The 15,948-nt window shown below is 41.3% G+C and overlaps 1 protein-coding gene across 3 annotated transcripts in view; it reads left to right on the top strand.

The window, feature by feature from the left end:
* The window catches only part of RNF144B (ring finger protein 144B), a 91,716-nt gene that overhangs the window by 34,370 nt on the left and 41,398 nt on the right, over nucleotides 1-15,948 (top strand). Inside the window, exon 1 of one of the 3 annotated variants that reach the window (XM_051612030.1) lies at nucleotides 6,067-6,324. The exons of the other annotated variants lie outside the window; for them this stretch is intronic. The gene's annotated coding sequence lies outside the window, so the exon portion shown is untranslated. Of the gene's footprint in view, nucleotides 1-6,066; nucleotides 6,325-15,948 lie in introns of those variants that run through there. 3 annotated transcript variants of the gene reach the window in all.

The raw sequence follows: 15,948 nt of genomic DNA, 5'->3' as shown, positions 1-15,948 counted from the left end.
GTCTGCAGAAGCCTCGTCTTTGGTTTTTAGAGCTATACAAATTGGTGCCTCAGCTCTCATCTCTGACCTGCCTGTCCCTGACTCCAGATGGTATAGTTAAAAAAAAAAGTTATGAACTTAAATGTATGATTAAGCCCCTCACCTCCCCATTCTAGCCATCTTTTAAGACTGTGCACCAGGCTGAGGCAAATCCATCACCCAGGAGACTGGCTTGGATTGGAAGGAATTAAGCTGCCTCTTAATATTTCCAAAAAAGGGCAGTTAGGAGCTTGAGGCAGGACAGAAGAAGCAGTAGAAATGGAGAAGTGAAAACAGCATGCACATTTTTTTCTCACGACAAGGACAGGTTGGTGACCTCCTCTGTTACACAGGAAGCTTCCTGTGTTGGCTGCCAGGATGGTTTTACCCTCTCAGTTTTTAAACTGGTGATTCTGATGTCTGGAATCATTGTAATTCTAGGTACTTTACCAAAACACTTGGCTTAAAGTCAACAGATTGTGTCACTTTGGGCAAATGGTCAAAAGGAAAAAAACAACAAACCTGTGCATAATTGAAAGTTTGTGCCATGCTTAGAAGCTAGCTGTGAGCATATTTGATAGAAAATAAATGACATCAACCAAGCTTTAATTTTTTCCCCATGCAATCTTTATTTACTGTTGTTAAAATGTCTGCTTTCTTTAAGAGTGAGCAGGAGAAGAGGACAAGTTAAGCGTTTCCTCTTTCATATCTATATAATATGGTCCCCGTGATGCTGCTTGATAAGTTACTCTTTTCACAGCTAGAAATTCTCACCTGTCACCTGATCCTCAGAAAAACTGAGCAGCTGCATATGTGTGTGTGTTACAGACGAATCCAAGAGCAAGTCAAGCTGGTTGGTTTTGTTTTTTTTCCAGCAGTTGATGAGGCAGCCTTGGTTTGGGGGAAGCTACATGTGCTGTTCAGCTGGGGAACTGGACCTGCTTGCCCAGGGTGGCCTCTGAGCCTGAAGGGTGTCCTCCATCTCTGCTGCCATGTCACTAGAAGTAGTGCCATGATGTCACCGACGTGCCACCTGGAGAGTTTCCATCAGTGCTCACTGTGCACTCTGGAAGGGACATGACTGCTTTGTAAACCGATGACCAGCATGTCTCATGTCGCAAGAGAAAGTCAAGGGGAAAGGTGACAGTAACCTGCCCCTTCCCTACTTCAGTGCAAAGAGTTGGGCAAGGATGGGCCCTAGGCAGAGGGTGCTGTGCTGGCTGCCCCTGGGCTGGATGCCTTCTGTTCAGTGATGGCTCATCAGCATTTTAGTTGTGGCAGACTCCTATCAACTCAGCTTGTTTTCTTTTTGCAGGCTGGTTCATTACACACAGGCAGGAATCAGAAGAAGTTACAATTGTACACGGAGCTGTTCAGTTGCTGGTGGCAAAATGACTGCTCCTGGTGGCATTACCAGGAGAGCTCTGCCACCACCAGGGTTACACATAAGAGCAAATGTACTTTCTCTTAACGTTTCCAGTTTCCTAGATGGCAAGTTGCACTGGAACTCCAGAAACATACTGTCAAAGCCATCAGCCTTGATCTTTAAGTGGAGGTTTCTAAGCACCCCAAGCCCAGCTACCCCACTGGGGCAGCAGGCTGCCTTCTCACTGTTTCCTGGTGAGGCTGTGAGGTTTTTTCCTGTAGCACTGTTCTGTATGGGTCAAGGACCAAAAACTAGTTTTCAGTATGTCAGGAAGTACTTCAAAGTATAAAGACAGGAAAAAATATCTAAAGAGAAGAAATACAGAGCTCTATGGAAGCCATATGCCCATGTTTTGTTTTGAGATGGTCTGCTGTGCCAACAAAACTTACTGAATATTGTATTTTTCCTTGTTCATAAAGCAGGACGAGTGTTAAGTCACCTACTGATTTCTTTGTGTCCGAGACAAAGCTATGTGTTTTGAGATCATAATGATTATAAGTGTTCAGTAGGTAGTGTGCCATCCCACTCACTTTTTTACTGTAAAATAAAAAGCTCTTTAGATTTGTACCTACTATTCTTTCAAAATAATGTAACTTTATTTATTTCATTCCAATACAAAAGAACTTATGATAAAGTTTTACTATCTTTTACCTAAATTAAGATTTCAAGCCTGGTTTGCCAGCAAGTGACTTGCATACCAAGTCAGAATTGTGGAACAACAGAGTTATTTAAACAGGAAAAGATGTGATTTTGATTTTATTTCTGGTTCTTCTTTCTGGTTTCCAAGTTGAGACAGCTTACTCGCAGCTATTCTGAGTAAAGTTGGTTGGGATGCAAAATATCACATCTATATTTTTTGCACTGACATCTGATTTCTAGCATTGTATGTTTACATGAATACATATATTGAATAGAGATTCCTTTTTTAAAACGTTAGGTTTATGAAGGTACCACAACTTACTTTTGATGGTGTAATCTCCCTTTAAAGTAGTTCCCATTGGAGAAAATTATTGTTAGCCCATGACATCAGGGGCAAAAACCCTTCCTGTTTTGTTTTCAGTATTAGTTATGTTACACATTCGTATGCATTTTTCTTATGAAATGGTCTTTTTTTTTTTTTTTTGCATAGGAAAATGGATAATTTGTGTGTACAGTAAGTAAGGTGCGTAAAGACATTTTTTCTTACTTAGGCTCTGGTTTTAGCAAGCTTGTTACAAAACCTGTTTTTATTTTACACCTATGGATAGCAATTTTTTTCTGGATATTTTTGTTTATTAGTTGAAAACTGTGAATTGGGGTAGTGAAAACTGCTTTTCTCCCTCACAGGCTAATGCTAGTTCTTTATGTAGAATTAGAATGGAACTGTTTGTTAGTTATACACTAACTTAGTGTTTTCACTTGCTCTTAATGGTATTCTGTTTGTGGGACATGAGAGGTCTTTTTTGTGGTCATGCTATTACTTTTTTACCCACCTAAGTCAAAACATTAATTATTAATTTTAGTTAATGCCAGAATAGCTTAGTAATTTTTTAAGTATTTCAAATATCTGCAAGGAGGACATAGCAATGTTAGTAATTAACTATGCCAACCTTTATTCTTATTCTGGCTAGTAACTTGTCTAAAAATTCCTGGTGATGTTGCATTTTGGCATGTATCCTCTCAGAGTCTCAGCCATTCCCCCTGGAGTTATAAAAGCATCAGTTAAGAGTGTCCAAAGAATTAATTGGACCCTCTCAGTTTTGTGCTTTATATCACTGTTATCGAAGAAGAAAGCAAATGAGGAGGGCTTAGCTTGTGCCTTGACTGGCATTGAGTGACATTCTGAACTTGTATTTTTTATTTATTTGTTAGCTCAAAAAGGAAATCAATCAATCTGTGTTAAGAGATTCAGGGATTTGAGCTGGGTAGCAATTTTAGCATGACTCATAACACTTCACAAAATTAGCTTGCTAAGAAGATGTGCTTCTCTGAAACTATGAAGTATCTGGGCTCGAGGTATTGCTGGAAGAGAAATCATTTTGACAGAAGAGCTCATAACAGTCCAGCTCGTGCCTTTTGGTGATGGCAAAGAATCATCAGTATTGATCATCTCAAGTCTGTTTAGCCAGAGCTCTTGCACATCACTTTCAGCTCCTTTTTGCTGCAGAGATCCTGGTTAAGCACAGAAGTAGGAGCAAAAGCAGAAGTGAAGACGGAAGCAGGGGACTAGCCAGCTGTCTGCAGAGCATCAGTAAGTGACTGTCCTGCATGTACATCTGGGGACCACAGTTTAGGATTTGATGTTCTAGAAGTGGAGTGCTTGGAACGAGCACAGCTTAACATTTTCCAGAAAATTAAGTGCCTTGAAAAACATTCATGATGTTTCTTGCCAATTTTGTGATGTTTAAGAGAAATTAATTTTGCTATAAAGATACATAGTATGAAACTGGATACAAACATCGTATGATGTTTGCAGATGAAATTTCCAAAATTTATTGGCATTTTAATGGAATAAATAATTTTCTTAATTCTAAAGAACAGCCCCCCCCCCCCCCGATACAAGCTGGCCTCATTGTTTTATCTGAAGGGAAGATGATTAGCCTTTATTTGCAGTTGTTTCTCTTGACTGCTGAAGTCTACTGCAGTGAAGCTTGGTTTTGTTTTATTATGCCAGCAAGGAGTAAGTACCAAACCAGACTCTACTTTGCTACTGGTAGCTGTCCTGCTCTACTTCTGCACCTACTACCCTGCCATTTTCCCTACACCTGCATGAATTACTTGATTTCCATCATTCTCCCTCTCTCCCCACTCTCCTCCTTGAGAAAACTTGACCTTTTACTGTTGAAGTGCTGTGGTGCTGAGCACAGGAGCTGAGACCAGGAAGATTTTTCTTGCTGCTCTTCATCTATGGCCTAACAAGTGCTTGTCTAATGGAGGCAGAGCAGCAAAGGTTGCAGCTGCAGGAAGAAAGTACAGGAGTTGGAACAGAGGGAGTGAGAAGAGAGGGGAGGCAGTGAAAAGACAGGGATAGAGACAAGTGTTGTACTAGAACAGAAAATGGAGGATAAAAATCTAACCATTGAATGAGACTGTCTTTCCAATTGTAAAGTTTGACACAGAATTCCACATTTTACTACTGCTCTGCAGCCTAAAAAATAGCTCTGAGCCCCGGGTGTTTCTTGAGTACTGTCTAGGATTGGTCACTGTTGAGGATAAAAGTTTGCTACTGCTGGGAAGTGCTTTACTAGCACAAGTGGCAATATCCGTGACCTGGCTCCAGGTTGCCTAATCCTACTGTAATCCTGTGGATGACTACTGTAGGAATCAACATGATTCCACATGTTGGAACAGCTGTATTTTTTCTGGTGACTATTCCTTCCTTCCCCAGGTATAGATTTATACGTTACACCCAGTGTCAAATAGATTGATTAAGTCTGTGTTTATTCCAAGGAAAAAAGAGTATGTCATGATAATTCAAGCAGAGCTGTAATGCATAGGGGCAAGGATTTAAAGTTGCATGAGCCTTCTGCCTTTTTCTTAAATTAATCTGATGCAGCATAATTGTCTGAATGCAGCAAAAGAGTCAGCTGTGAACTTCTGTACACCCTGGAAAAAATGCATGTATGTCAGTCTTCACAGCAAATTCCTGAAGCCGAGACGCCGGCAACAATCGCATGAAGTACAAAGTAAACTTATTTGATAATAAAAAGAAAATTATGGATTAGCATCTGCACTGGTTACTCCCTCTGTTTATCTGCACCGCCTGCCCTCTGGTGTACGTGTACTTTTTATCTGTGGGTGTAGTACATCTCCTACAGCAGGAAAAGTTCTTGAGGGTTTGGTGTCTCCTCTGCTGGAGACATTCAAAACCCGCCTGGACGCGTTCCTGTGTGATGTGCTCTAGGTGATCCTGCTCTGGCAGGGGAGTTGGACTAGATCATCTCTTGAGGTCCCTTCCAACCCCTAAGATTCTGTGATTCTGTGTCAAGTACCACAATAATACCTCCTGCTGCTGCTTGGCTGGTTGTGAATCACACCCATAACTTTGGAGTGCAGAACTGCAGGATTTCCAGCCCCTCCTGCACACAAGCCCAGCGTGGAGTGTCAAAACTTAGTATTGTCGGAATAAGCTGAGCACCACCATCAGTAAGCACTCAGATTTTAAGTTACACTGATACTTTAAGTGGGAGTTTAGATTTTTTTGTTCCCTTGCCCTGTGAAAAGTGAAGAAATCACTTTTCTTTCAGATGACATTTTTCACGTGTGGAGATAGGCAGAAGCCAGCAGTGTTTCAGACATCATCTGCCAGCAGGGCAGCTGAGGTACAAACTGCTACCTGGAACAGGTTAAGTGACGGGAGGGTTTTTAGGAGTGTCACATCTAATGTCTTCTCTTTTTCAGTTTCATCCTGTCAGGGCTCAGATGGGCGTTGTGATTCAAAGCAGCACAGATACCCAGATCAGAACGCAGGGTATGCGTTGGCTGGAAGCTGACAGGGTTTAAGTAATCACCTGCAGCTGAATTGAGACTCAGGATGGAAAGTAGGAAGTGCTGTACTCAAGCTTCCTGTATAAATAAATGCAGCTTTCCCACAGCTACTGCACACAAGCTGTGACGTGCTTTTAAGATATAATGGCAGCATGCTCTTAACAGCAGGGAGGGGATGATTGAGCAGAGTGGCAGAGGGGCTGGGAGACAAGTCCTGCTGCAGTCCTCAAAAGTGTACAGCTGTCAGATACCCGGAGAAGGGGAAGGGCGTGTGAGAGCAGCCTGCCTCTGCTCCTCCTGCCTGACAGCTTCAGGGGTTTGTGACATCGTGCTTCTTCGGAACGCTGGAGTCTGTCTGAGTGCAGCTACTGAAAGGTCACACAGCTGGTCGTGAACGCTGGTCTCCTTTCAAGGTATGTCGGAATACAGCTTGCTGTTTCTTCTTTTTCCTTAAAAGCAAAAGCCTGAAACAACAGAAAGCCAGCATTTTCTTCTAATGGGAGAAAGTCGAAAAGGCTTGGTTTTGTTGTGTTGGTTTGTTTGTTTTTTTCCTAAAAAAAAAAAAAAGAAAAAGGTAAGAACTAGAATGATTAAAGGGCTGAAATAAATGTTATTTGTGGTTTGGCTAAAGCTGAACTGTGTGCTGCTTAGAGCTGAGGCAGTCTTGGAGTTCTGGCTATTAAAGGCACAGAAAATTAAATAGGTATCAAGTACTTCCCAAAAGGGTGGAATTACTTTTGTCAGTGTAACTTTTAAATAAATCACTTCACCTGTGTGAAGTGTTTGAAAACACTGCAGTATTAGCACATATCTGTGTGGAAAGCAGTTGCTAAGATGGCATACTGGCAGTCACATATCTGGTTTAGTTTAAATACAAGAACTCCCTTTATACTGAAATCACATCTGATCAAGCTGGAAGGAGCCCGAGTTATAATGCAGATATTTCCTCCTGGTTTAAAGGCATTTCTTCTGTCAGAGTCTTGTACAACTGGTATCAGGGAGGAAAAATATACTGTTCTATATTTTAAGTGTTAATGTACAATTTATATCTCTTTAGGGTTATGTGGTTTATGTGAGTACATACTAAATATACATTCGTTTTCTATTTTGCATTTTTAATTTTTTTACACCAAGAACAGAAAATTGCATTTGCTCTTATGTTTGCACAGCTTTCTCAGCATCAGAGCTTTCTCAGTAGAAGGCTGCTTTGGTAATGAAGATGTTTCCATCTGGTTTATTACAAAAATCTGTATTTTCTGTAATACAAAAGCACTCTGCTTCCTAACTGTATACAGCAATATCAAATATCTTCCTTTGGAGATAACTGAAAGGAGTAAAATATTTAGGATTACTATAGTTAAGGAAGCATGGCTGGGTGACTTCCCATCCTCTCAGTAAATAGGCACTGAATGCTTTTAAGAAGTGAATTTTAGCAGAGACACAGGCCGTGACTGAAATACCCCCATGCAGCTTTCCAACTGACTGAGGGCAGACAGAGCAACATGATATGGTTGGCTCCCCTCAGCCTGAAGGGCAAGTGGTCTTGGTTAAGGACATGCACTGGGTTTGGGATACCAATATTTCTGGAAACAGAAGTTTTAAAATCCTATCCTTAAATATTTTCCAGAACAAATATATTGACCTGATTCTTGTCCTGTTCAGGACTTGTCTATGCCTGACTGTGAGTGGGTGTATGGGTTGCTGTCATAGCATGAAAGTGGCTGAAACCCTTCCCTCTGTGAACATAAGCTATGTTGGCAAAAATAATGGCACATTGATAAGGGGATGCTGCAGTTATGCTGCCAAAAGTAATGCTTTAGATTATGGATTGAGAAGTATGTGTTTCAGCATATCTCAAGGTGTGGTAAAGTGGGAGGTATTCCTTCAGAAGAAACGAGAACTTGTCTGGAGCCAAGCCAGTGTGATTGGAATCAGACTCCTTTTCTCCCATGTATCTTACTGTTCTATGAGGGAATTTAACACAAAGTGCTCTCTGCTCATGCAAGGACACAGTAACCTCCCTACGCTTCATGTAGGAATAGCATTTGGCAACCTGTTAGTTTCTGTTCCCTTTGTTGAACTATATCCTGTGTACTTCTTGCTAATAGTCATGGTCTTCTTTCCCACAGATGGTGACATTTTTGTGATTTTGTTTGTGTGATGGTATACTTCAGAGCAAAAGCCAATAATATAAATAGCAAATAGTATGGAGTTGTTTCTCTCTAGCTACATTCTTGGATTTCACTGTATTTTCTGAATGCTTCATAAGCTTGTAGAAATAAATCAACGGTGAGGAAGTGGTTATCTGGCCTTTCCCAGATATTCCTCCCCACTGGAGGAAGAACTGTACTTGTCCTTATTATTAAGTTTAAAATTCAACCGTGAAAAGCAGCCAGTCACTTAACAGGAAAACAAGCAGTGCTAATACTTAATCCAGTTCCCAGTTCATTAGCATGCCTCTGATAACATCTATGGTATGAGTGTGAACCCTGTGCCTGCAATCCACCCTGTCCAGACCTTTCAGTGATTTTTAGTGGTGAGACCCAATGGGGTATATTGCTTTGATGTGTAGCTCAAAAAAAAACTCGTGTAGACCTGCTGTCTCCCTTCTTGAGTGGGGCAGGTTTCTTTAATGTGTATGAAACTGCACAGTCCCTATAGATTTCATGTATCAGATCCATAAATATCTCCTGGGCTAGTAGTACTGTGACATCTGAGACCATAATTACAGCTCTGAGCCCATAGGTGTCACAAGCACATGGGAACCAAATACTGTGGCAGGCTGCCAGCGTCGCTGTGAACGGAGTCCGTCGGACCTCCTTGCACACGCCAACGCAGACATTGCCTTCACCTTCATGAGGCTGAAAATGGTTCTGAAATCTGTCCTCTTCTGCATATTCACCAGGAGGTGCATACAGTTCCCTCCTCTCCCTCCAGCTTCCCTGTGCCAAAGCCCAGCCCTGTGTAACGCACTTCACAAATTCTTTTCATTTCCCAGCAGCTGGGAATAACCTTACGTTCATTCCATCTCAAAATTAATCTTCTTTTTGTTTGTGAAGGGGAGCATTGAACAAAACGAATAAGAACAGATCCCAAGGGAAAGATCGCAATGATACTAAGCTCAGCCTCGTAACAATTTTGTATTTCTGCTGAAACACAGCTGAGCTCCAGTGCTAGACTATGAGCCTTCTCACTTGATAGAAATACAGGTCTGAGGGCCATTGTACACTGCAAGTTTACGCAGTCTTGGACAAATATTTACGGGGATGCTTGTGCCAAATAACTTTGGGCTAATCAGTAAGACAATAGTGTTTCTCTGTGTCTCTGGTAAGTGTTTTTGGCTTAGTGGGAACTGAGTGGGCATTACATTCATAAAAAAGATCATTGCTAGCAGACACTAAAACACTCATTTAAAAAAAGATAGCATCTCAAATTACAAAGGACCTCATCCTTCACTTCCTACTGAAGTGGGACTTTTCCAACTCCTAGTCTTCCAGAGAGGAGCAGAGGTGCAGAGTGGAAGTTGCTAGGAGTGAGAGCATGACTAGGTTTAACTGCATTGCAAATACACTTTCAAATAAAAAAACCAAAAAGAGTGGCTATATAAAACACATTTGGTTGATGCAGCTTCCTAAATCTCTTTGTATGTGTTGATACTTGCACATAATGATAGAAGTGCTTCCCATTTCTGGTTCCTCTTACTCTGTTTGCATAAAGAAAAAATACCGTGGGGTTGCCCAAGACCTGGGTGTGTTTTTACTGTATTTTTAGGGGAATCTGCTCAGCCTCTAGGGGAAAATCCATCATCTGTAATTAGAAATGCCATCAGTTTACCTGATAATTTGGATGTCAAGTACAGTTTTGACTTTGGTGGAGTTTGGGCTGCTCAACTATGGGACCTATGAGCACCCTGTGCCTCATGTTTCTGAGTGAGTCAGTGCCCTTGGCATCTCAAATCCAGCTGGCACCAGGCACAGTGACTTGGGACATCTGAATCTAGCTCCTGCTACAGAATGGTTAACCTCTCTGAAAAAAGACGGTCCCAGACATGCTGTAGTCAAGGGGCTGTTTCTTTAAATTACGTTTATTTAAAACCTAATGAGACATTCTGTATCTGTCTGACAGACTTGAAAGACCATAAATAAGGGCAGTTGGGTAAGTCAGTGTGACTACTGTGTGGCTCCAGAATTGGGATTTGATAAGGTGTATCTTTTGGTATTGATCTGAAGCTATTATCAGTGAAGATGATGAAGTGCAGATGTGCTGTTCATGAAAACTACAGTCAGCACGTTACTGTGAGAAGTTCAGCTTGAGTGTACGTTCACGTTAAAACACATCCCCTTCCATGGAGCTTCTTCCTGTGTGCTAGAGCTTGTTGCAGACACAAGAGTCATGAGGAGTTGTTCTACATGCTTTTTGTCTGAAGGTGAGACGAGATGCTGATTAGGAGGCAGTGTACAGAATTACTTTTTACTAGAAGGAAAAAAATACCACTTTACTGACATTCTCAGGTTTCTCCCCTTTAATTGAGAATGTCAGTATTTGTGTATGTTGCAAGCTCTTCTGCCTTTCACTTTGCTGTAATAATGAGGAGAGGAGGGAAAGAACAAGACACGAGTCATTACACGGAGTGGACTCTGTCTGGGTGTCTGACAGAAGCTTTGATGTTCATGTTTGGTTATACAAAATATGGTATCTTCAGAGTGCCAATGAGTAAATTTGCAGCACTGAAAACCTTTATGTGCTCTATATGTTGGCAGAAAGGAAGAACCATTGCAACAGAAGAGCTGTATCTGTGTTGAGGGACTGAAATGGGTCTTTCGAGGCTACCTCTCCTTACACTTTGGTGTACTATATGCTGCTGTGGTTTAAGGATTAATTCTTTGCTCATTTCTGTAGAGCCACAAATAATTCAAAATTGCATGGTCTAAACTCATTTGTACAAAGAAGGAAAATAATATCCTGACAGCTAGTATATAGGCTAATTGTTTACATGCAAAGAAAATTCCAGAATTATGTAGCTGTGACTTGCGGGCTGACGCTGGTTATGTCTGAGCGGTAGATGGGAAAGTTTGTGTGCTGCCTGTACTTAATTTTAGAAGCATTCTGATGGGTGGAGGTGGGGAGATGATGAAGGGAAGCAAACTGGTCTTCCCCCTTTCAGAAAAAGGTAGTGAGATGGAAAACTAACTGTAGTCAGTGGGGAAAGCTAGCTGAGCCTTTGGGCTGTTTATCATAGCACTCACTTGAAGCTTTTTCACAGCAGGGAACCCTCAGCTGATCCTGGAATCCTTCCCATAGGACTAGGATAACATCCACTGGGCCAGCAATAACGTACTTGCTGAAGTTTTGCACAAGGGAGGGGATGCAGTCTTGCACCCTCCTGACCTCTTCACAGTTGCGCTGCTGGTTGAGTGGTGGAGAATCTCGTTGCAGTCTCTGAGAAGGATTTGTGGGAAAGGCTATTTGCCCTTTGCAAGGAGTGGCATAAAAGCCACACACACACACACATATATATATATAATTTAGCTGATACTACTTTAAGGACATGTTTTTTTAATTGGTCAATATTTTTATTGCAAATACCCAAGCAATGTACATGGCTTGACCAGTTTCAACCCCCTTGTTGACTTAACTTCCCACATTTTAGGAGGGTGGTTCAACAAATGAAGGAAACATACAGTTGTGGGAAGAGGAGTAGAGAAGGAGTGGAGAAGTCTTGCCATGGCTTCTTTTCATAATTCCTTGAACAGTGAGGACAAAATGCCTGCCTGAGGGGCATTAGTTGCATTGGTCATAGTTAAAAGACCAGCTAGCAGAAAGATATCTTTGAAAGATTTCTGTAAGATTGCCACCCAGTAGTATAGTAGGTATATGAGTTCCTTCAGTGCTGTGTTCTAGATACTAATTTTTCTGTGTGTTTGGGAGCTGGGGTAGACTTCTTTCAGTGGCTCATAGTTACTGATCCTCGCATATGTAAGTAGGTCCATTGGAGCCATTGGGAGTGCTCCCATTTTCAGGGCTTTGCATTCCTGAGATCCTGCAGAGACTAGTCAGTTGTTACTAGAAATTAAAGTTCTTGAGACTGAAATCTTGTATGTTTACAGGTTGCTGTTCTCCTTTGAAATTATTTTATAATGAAGGTTGAAATTTGGAATTGGAGTGTGGGAATGATTAATGCAAACCTCTAACTGCATTTGATGTGCACTTCTGCGTTATTATATGTCTTGTAGTTGCATCTGGATTTGTAAGTAATTGCATCAAGCTCCTGAGAAACTGTGTTCCCTGTGCTTGACACTGTGCTGGCAAACACCAGTGAGTGTTTAGAGCTTGAAACGCACTGACAGAAGGTGAATGCAGAAAGTGAGGTGAGAGAGGACAGGGCAGCAATGTGGCAATATTGTGTTGCGTGATAAGTCAATAGCCGAGCTGCTGCAAACCTTTTTGACTCAAGTTTAAGAAAATGTCATATTTGTCTTGCAGAATTAAGAAGACATAGAGAGAAATAGATTCTGCTCAGTTAAAAATGTTTATTTATACAAGTGGGAATATACAGGTGATTTAAAAATACATAGTTGTCGAAGTTAGTCAAAAGTGTAAGACTGATTTTAGTTGAAGCTATTATTGCTATTCCAGCATAGTTGGCAACTTCTATTCAGTAGGGTGTATGTGAAGCCTATCAGAGGTTAGAGATAGCCCACACTGATATCCTGGTTGATGGGGTGGGCACCATGGTGCTCCTCTGTGCTGGTGCAGCAGGTAGTGTGGAAGCAAGAGTCTGCAGCAGAGCCCCCTGCCCCAGAAGCTGTCTCCCAACATGCTGGGCTCAGTGCTATTCCCATGTGTGGACTGGAAAAGAGGGAGAGCAAGTGTGGATATTGAGAGGACAAGCAGACAGCTCAGTCAGGGGGTTGTTACTGGAGGTTACTTTTCGCCTATGCAAATGTGGCCAGAGCTGGGACTCGTTCAGTGCTCTGCCCTTTCCTCATCTCTGGCTGCAGCTGACTTTGGTAGGGCTCATTGAGCAACTGGCAGAGGAGTGGCTTAGGGATATGCTCTGATTACTCTAATAACCAGTCATGAGCAGCAATAGTAGTTACTGCAGTCAATGCATGTGTTTAGTTTCAAAACAACCTGCTTATGTCTGGGGCCAAACCTCTGCTTTTGTGTCTTAATTACTGTATTGTTTCTTGTCAAACTCCAGTACACTCAATAGCTGTTGAAAGTTGTTTTCTAATGGAAAATGCTTATGCTGGTGATAGTGACTTCCCCGAGGTCTATCTTCAGATTTAGCTCCCAGTCTTTGGTTCACTTAATGTCATTGTAGTGAGACTTTAAAGTTACCACTGGTAGTGTCACCCCAGCTTTCACTGAATCAGTGAGATGTATTTGGATCAAGGGCAGTTTTCAATGTTTTACCTGTTTTATCTTGGCTACCTTGAACAGTATGTTTCTCCTATAGTAATGGCCAGCACATTTGACTGTAAGATTAGATAGGGGCAAATTAAAACATTATGCTTGTTAGTTTTATTAAGTGAGAAGTCACACAGTTTTTTACAAATTGAAAATTAATTTATTCTTCGATTCCTGTTGATATGAATCTAAAGGTGTGTGAATGTGCTTTTGGACACTAGTAGTAAACGAGTTTAAGACCATTATCTTCCAAGTTGGCAGTTTTCTTGGACTGACAGAATGACATTGCAGACATGTTGAATGTGTCCTCTTATTCCAAGCACTGGAAAAAAAAATGTTCCTCGGGTCATCCCTTCTAAAAATAAATACCTAAATATAATTTATTTTTTTTCCCCCAATATATGGCATTCAGTAATTTTATTTTTATTATATGGTTATTTTGCAGAATTCATTAGGGGATCAATTTAATTGTTTTGGGCCACTGAATTGTTCTTTGGCTTCTCACAAATTCTGCACGCTTCCCTTAACCCTAAGCAGTTTCTCACTGTCACTTTCAGGGCCTGGCACTGGGTCATATCTACGTGTCCGCTTGCCTTGACCTGCTTGCCTTGCAGTCAGGACGCTGCTTGCTCCAAACACAGCTTTAGCTGCTCTGAAACAGGAGCAGTCTCCAGCCAGAGGATTCTGACAGCCCAGATAGTTTCCTCTTAGAAGAAAAGTACATGCTACAAACAAACAGAAAATGTTGGACCTTCTGCCAAAGAAATTCTATTGCTTTCACTTTAACAATGTGTGTTTACAAATATCTTCTAAAAATCCTTGATGTTAGAACAGGTCAATGTCACAAACATCTTCTGAAAATGCCGTATCTAGGTTGTAAACATTCCAGCTCAAGGAGTTAACATATCCCAAGGTCTGTTATCTGATTAATGAAAATAAACATATTTTTTTCTGTTCCAAAGGCAAATTGTTGCATCTGACTTCCTATTCCTGTTTCAGCTGAGGCAGTTAGCCTAGTTAGCAACTATTTGACCTCCCAACAGCTCAATTCCTTCTTACTCAGTAAATGCTACATTTACCAAAAGCCTTCACATGGTTAGAAAGGAAGACCTATAATTTGCTTTTGTCATTAGTGTCATAAACATTGTGTTTTTATTTAATGGTGGTGTATTACCTCTTGTCAACAGGAAGTTAAAAGTAAAGTGCACTGAACTAGTTTGGATGGAAATTCCTTGTAGCTTATCATTAACAGATGTTGCATAGTGGCATTAAGAATAGGGGGTGTTATTTAGATAAGCTTTAGAGTTTGATCTTAGACCTGGTAACCAATGCTTGGAATTCCGCTTGGTATAATTTTGATGTTTCAATGTGTTTTGGAAATATTTGGAAGATGTTTGATGTCAAAACACAAAGTTCTGTTATCTAGCTGCTCCAGTTTGCCTGTTCCACTGCATTTTGTGCTGATCAACTTGCTTTAGATCTGTGACTGCCACGGTGAATATAAAACTTCAGGGGAATCCTGCTACTGACTGCTGGCAGGACCAGACACGTTGCCACAGCTGTCCATGGCCAGCACCAGTGCGCTGCTCAGGCATAGTAAGTTTGATACATCTGGGTCATCTCAAACTTGATGTCCGTGGCCACACCTAGGACTTGTGTTCAGTAGGTCTTGTTGCAGGGACCTGTGGCTTTGCAGTCTGGCCGTGTGGACAGAGCCGTACTTTGATACGTCCTAGCTGAAGTACAGTTCCAGCAGAACTGGGTGAAGGTGGTGTCTTCTGCAGTACGATGATCTGACCTCATCCCAGCAGGAGGGCTAATTTCTGTCCCTGTGTATTCAAGTGGTGTTGCCTTTGTGTGGCTGCTGTTGGTACTGAAAAGATACGAAGACCATGCTTTGATGGTGCATTTCAGTTTACTAACAGGCTGCATTATTTCATTTTCATTCTCTCAGGTTTTTAAGTTACTAGAAAATGCTTTTCCTAGCTGCCTGTCAGCTGGGAGTAGCATAATTTATTTCACCATTACCTGTTAGATTCTCTCTTCTTGGACTCCCCAGCTTTTCAGGAATGGAAGGAGAAAAAGCCCACTTTCCCCCCCCCTCTCCCTTATTCTAAAGCAGGGTTGCAAGGTTAACATAAAGGATTCTCACAGTCGTGAAGAGTCACATCTCTTTGGGGGGAAAAAAGAAAAAGTGTTTTGTTATATTCTCTTAATATTCATGGTCTTCTTGCAAAAAATCTCCCCAAGGATGTATTGATGTAGGGTTGTTAGAAGTTACTGTAAAGAACTAGTGTTTTAAAATCTCAGTTATTCCTACCTCACAGTATTACAGTACAATAGAGATGTTACCCAACAGGTGTACTCTCAGAGACTTGTGGAGACTGATGTACATGTGCCTTAGTGACATCTTGATTTACTAGAATTAATTGAAACTGTTGGGTGCATGTAAGATTTGGGTAGCTGTTCAGTGTGTGTTTTAGGCATCCTAAAGTGCTGGTAAAAATGCCTGGCAAGAAGCTGGATGATGTTCTTAATTAGTGCAGTCTATCCCTCAGATATTTTTTTGTGTGCAAGAGGCTTCCCACTCACTACATTCCTTTCAGAGTATTTGATATATTTAT

This window comes from Apus apus, chromosome 2 (assembly GCF_020740795.1).
Source record: "Apus apus isolate bApuApu2 chromosome 2, bApuApu2.pri.cur, whole genome shotgun sequence".
Taxonomy (NCBI): Eukaryota; Metazoa; Chordata; class Aves; order Apodiformes; family Apodidae; genus Apus; species Apus apus.
Note: the sequence above shows the minus strand (reverse complement) of the source record. Positions and strands in the feature narration are given on the sequence as shown.